The following is a 5761-nucleotide window of genomic DNA, read 5'->3' as shown; positions in this document are numbered from 1 at the left end:
GGAAAGTATGGAGAAAGTGGACAGTAACCATATCCATGGAAAAAATTGATAGTGAAGGCAAAATATTATATTTTCCAATTTTGATGCAGAATTAAAATAGAGGCCAAGACAATATTAAACTGACATTCCACAAGAAAATCGGTTAAGATTTGACAAAGTTATGAAAGGTTTGAATTTCGGAAATAGTGTCTAAGGGAAAGTATGGAGAAAGTGGACAGTAACCATATTCATGGAAAAAATTGATAGTGAAGGCAAAAATATTACATTTTCCAATTTTGATGCATAATTAAAATAGAGGCCAAGACAATATTAAACTGACATTCCGCAAGAAAATCGGTTAAGATTTGACAAAGTTATGAAGGTTTGAATTTCGGAAATAGTGTCTAAGGGAAAGTATGGAGAAAGTGGACAGTAACCATATCCATGGAAAAATTGATAGTGAAGGCAAAAATATTATATTTTCCAATTTTGATGCAGAATTAAAATAGAGGCCAGACAATATTAAACTGACATTCCGCAAGAAAATCGGTTAAGATTTGACAAAGTTATGAAGGTTTGAATTTCGGAAATAGTGTCTAAGGGAAAGTATGGAAAGTGGACAGTAACCATATCCATGGAAAAAATTGATAGTGAAGGCAAAATATTATATTTTCCAATTTTGATGCAGAATTAAAATAGCAGCCAAGACAATATTAAACTGACATTCCGCAAGAAAATCAGTTAAGATTTGACAAAGTTATGAAGGTTTGAATTTCGGAAATAGTGTCTAAGGGAAAGTATGGAGAAAGTGGACAGTAACCATATCCATGGAAAAAATTGATAGTGAAGGCAAAAATATTATATTTTCCAATTTTGATGCAGAATTAAAATAGAGGCCAAGACAATATTAAACTGACATTCCGCAAGAAAATCGGTTAAGAATTGACAAAGTTATGAAGGTTTGAATTTCGGAAATAGTGTCTAAGGGAAAGTATGGAGAAAGTGGACAGTAACCATATCCATGGAGAAAATTGATAGTGAAGGCAAAAATATTATATTTCCCAATTTTGATGCAGTATCAAAATAGACGTCAAAACAACATAAAATAGACATGCCGGATGGAAATCGGTTAAGATTTGACAAAGTTATGAAGGTTTGAATTTCGGAAATAGTGTCTAAGGGAAAGTATGGAGAAAGTGGACAGTAACCATATTCATGGAAAAATTGATAGTGAAGGCAAAAATATTATATTTTCCAATTTTGATGCAGAATTAAAATAGAGGCCAAGACAATATTAAACTGACATTCCGCAAGAAAATCGGTTAAGATTTGACAAAGTTATGAAGGTTTGAATTTCGGAAATAGTGTCTAAGGGAAAGTATGGAGAAAGTGGACAGTAGCCATATCCATGGAAAAATTGATAGTGAAGGCAAAATATTATATTTTCCAATTTTGATGCAGAATTAAAATAGAGGCCAAGACAATATTAAACTGACATTCCGCAAGAAAATCGGTTAAGATTTGACAAAGTTATGAAGGTTTGAATTTCAAATAGTGTCTAAGGGAAAGTATGGAGAAAGTGGACAGTAACCATATCCATGGAAAAATTGATAGTGAAGGCAAAAAATATTATATTTTCCAATTTTGATGCAGAATTAAAATAGAGGCCAAGACAATATTAAACTGACATTCCACAAGAAAATCGGTTAAGATTTGACAAAGTTATGAAAGGTTTGAATTTCGGAAATAGTGTCAAAGGGAAAGTATGGAGAAAGTGGACAGTAACCATATTCATGGAAAAAATTGATAGTGAAGGCAAAAAATATTATATTTTCCAATTTTGATGCATAATTAAAATAGAGGCCAAGACAATATTAAACTGACATTCCCAAGAAAATCGGTTAAGATTTGACAAAGTTATGAAAGGTTTGAATTTCGGAAATAGTGTCTAAGGAAAGTATGGAGAAAGTGGACAGTAACCATATCCATGGAAAAATTGATAGTGAAGGCAAAAATATTATATTTTCCAATTTTGATGCAGAATTAAAATAGCGCCAACAATATTAAACTGACATTCCGCAAGAAAATCAGTTAAGATTTGACAAAGTTATGAAGGTTTGAATTTCGGAAATAGTGTCTAAGGAAAGTATGGAGAAAGTGGACAGTAACCATATCCATGGAAAAAATTGATAGTGAAGGCAAAAATATTATATTTTCCAATTTTGATGCAGAATTAAAATAGAGGCCAAGACAATATTAAACTGACATTCCGCAAGAAAATCGGTTAAATTGACAAAGTTATGAAGGTTTGAATTTCGGAAATAGTGTCTAAGGAAAGTATGGAGAAAGTGGACAGTAACCATATCCATGGAGAAAATTGATAGTGAAGGCAAAATATATTATATTTCCCAATTTTGATGCAGTATCAAAATAGACGTCAAAACAACATAAAATAGACATGCCGGATGGAAATCGGTTAGAATTTGACAAAGTTATGAAGGTTTGAATTTCGGAAATAGTGTCTAGGGAAAGTATGGAGAAAGTGGACAGTAACCATATTCATGGAAAAATTGATAGTGAAGGCAAAAATATTATATTTTCCAATTTTGATGCAGAATTAAAATAGAGGCCAAGACAATAAACTGACATTCCGCAAGAAAATCGGTTAAGATTTGACAAAGTTATGAAGGTTTGAATTTCGGAAATAGTGTCTAAGGAAAGTATGGAGAAAGTGGACAGTAACCATATCCATGGAAAAAATTGATAGTGAAGGCAAAAAATATTATATTTTCCAATTTTGATGCAAATTAAAATAGAGGCCAAGACAATATTAAACTGACATTCCGCAAGAAAATCAGTTAAGATTTAACAAAGTTATGAAGGTTTGAATTTCGGAAATAGTGTCTAAGGAAAGTATGGAGAAAGTGGACAGTAACCATATCCATGGAAAAAATTGATAGTGAAGGCAAAAAATATTATATTTTCCAATTTTGATGCAGAATTAAAATAGAGGCCAAGACAATATTAAACTGACATTCCACCAAGAAAATCGGTTAAGATTTGACAAAGTTATGAAGGTTTGAATTTCGGAAATAGTGTCAAAGGAAAGTATGGAGAAAGTGGACAGTAACCATATTCATGGAAAAAATTGATAGTGAAGGCAAAAATATTACATTTTCAATTTTGATGCATAATTAAAATAGAGTCAAGAACAATATTAAACTGACATTCCGCAAGAAAATCAGTTAAGATTTGACAAAGTTATGAAGGTTTGAATTTCGGAAATAGTGTCTAAGGAAAGTATGGAGAAAGTGGACAGTAACCATATCCATGGAAAAATTGATAGTGAAGGCAAAATATTATATTTTCCAATTTTGATGCAGAATTAAAATAGCCAAGACAATATAAAACTGACATTCCGCAAGAAAAAATCAGTTAAGATTTGACAAAGTTATGAAGGTTTGAATTTCGGAAATAGTGTCTAAGGGAAAGTATGGAGAAAGTGGACAGTAACCATATCCATGGAAAAAATTGATATAGTGAAGGCAAAAAATATTATATTTTCCAAATTTGATGCAGAATTAAAATAGAGGCCAAGACAATATTAAACTGACATTCCGCAAGAAAATCGGTTAGAATTGACAAAGTTATGAAGGTTTGAATTTCGGAAATAGTGTCTAAGGGAGAGAATATGAAAGTGGACAGTAACCATATCCATGGAAAATTGATAGTGAAGGCAAAATATTATATTTCCCAATTTTGATGCAGTATCAAAATAGACGTCAAAACAACATAAAATAGACATGCAGGATAAATCGGTTAAGATTTGACAAAGTTATGAAGGTTTGAATTTCGGAAATAGTGTCTAAGGAAAGTATGGAGAAAGTGGACAGTAACCATATTCATGGAAAAAATTGATAGTGAAGGCAAAAATATTATATTTTCCAATTTTGATGCAGAATTAAAATAGAGGCCAGACAATATTAAACTGACATTCCACAAGAAAATCAGTTAAGATTTGACAAAGTTATGAAGGTTTGAATTTCGGAAATAGTGTCTAAGGGAAAATATGGAGAAAGTGGACAGTAACCATATCCATGGAAAAATTGATAGTGAAGGCAAAAAATATTATATTTTCCAATTTTGATGCAGAATTAAAATAGAGGCCAGACAATATTAAACTGACATTCCACAAGAAAATCAGTTAGGTTGACAAAGTTATGAAAGTTTGAATTTCGGAAATAGTGTCTAAGGGAAAGTATGGAGAAAGTGGACAGTAACCATATCCATGGAAAAATTGATAGTGAAGGCAAAAAATATTATATTTTCCAATTTTGATGCAGAATTAAAATAGAGGTCAAGACAATATTAAACTATTCCACAAGAAAATCGGTTAAGATTTGACAAAGTTATGAAAGGTTTGAATTTCGGAAATAGTGTCTAAGGGAAAGTATGGAAAAGTGGACAGTAACCATATCCATGGAAAAATTGATAGTGAAGGCAAAATATTATATTTTCCAATTTTGATGCAGGTAAAATAGAGGCCAAGACAATATAAACTGACATTCCGCAAGAAAATCAGTTAAGATTTGACAAGTTATGAAGGTTTGAATTTCGGAAATAGTGTCTAAGGGAAAGTATGGAGAAAGTGGACAGTAACCATATCCATGGAAAAAATTGATAGTGAAGGCAAAAATATTATATTTTCCAATTTTGATGCAGAATTAAAATAGAGGCCAAGACAATATTAAACTGACATTCCACAAGAAAATCGGTTAAGATTTGACAAAGTTATGAAAGGTTTGAATTTCGGAAATAGTGTCTAAGGGAAGGTATGGAGAAAGTGGACAGTAACCATATCCATGGAGAAAATTGATAGTGAAGGCAAAAATATATATTCCAATTTTGATGCAGAATTAAAATAGAGGTTAAACAATATAAAAATGACATTCCGCAAGAAAATCGGTTAAGATTGACAAAGTTATGAAGGTTTGAATTTCGGAAATAGTGTCTAAGGGAAAGTATGGAGAAAGTGGACATAACCATATCCATGGAAAAATTGATAGTGAAGGCAAAAATATTATATTCCCAATTTTGATGCAGTATCAAAATAGAGGCCAAAACAACATAAAATAGACATTCCGGAAAAATCGGTTAAGATTTGACAAAGTTATGAAGGTTTGAATTTCGGAAATAGTGTCTAGGGAAAGTATGGAAAGTGGACAGTAACCATATTCATGGAAAAAATTGATAGTGAAGGCAAAAATATTATATTTTCCAATTTTGATGCAGAATTAAAATAGAGGCCAAGACAATATTAAACTGACATTCCGCAAGAAAATCAGTTAAGATTTGACAAAGTTATGAAGGTTTGAATTTCGGAAATAGTGTCTAAGGAAAGTATGGAGAAAGTGGACAGTAACCATATCCATGGAAAAAATTGATAGTGAAGGCAAAATATTATATTTTCCAATTTTGATGCAGAATTAAAATAGAGCCAAGACAATATTAAACTGACATTCTGCAAGAAAATCAGTTAGATTTGACAAAGTTATGAAGGTTTGAATTTCGGAAATAGTGTCTAAGGAAAGTATGGAAAAGTGGACGTAACCATATCCATGGAAAAAATTGATAGTGACAAAAATATTATATTTTCCAATTTTGATGCAGAATTAAAATAGAGCCAAGACAATATTAAATGACATTCCAAAAAAGAAAATCAGTTAAGAATTGACAAAGTTATGAAGGTTTGAATTTCGGAAATAGTGTCTAAGGAAAGTAT

Source organism: Drosophila innubila, assembly GCF_004354385.1.
Source record: "Drosophila innubila isolate TH190305 chromosome 2L unlocalized genomic scaffold, UK_Dinn_1.0 4_B_2L, whole genome shotgun sequence".
Classification (NCBI taxonomy): domain Eukaryota; kingdom Metazoa; phylum Arthropoda; class Insecta; order Diptera; family Drosophilidae; genus Drosophila; species Drosophila innubila.
This window is presented reverse-complemented; position numbering follows the sequence as displayed.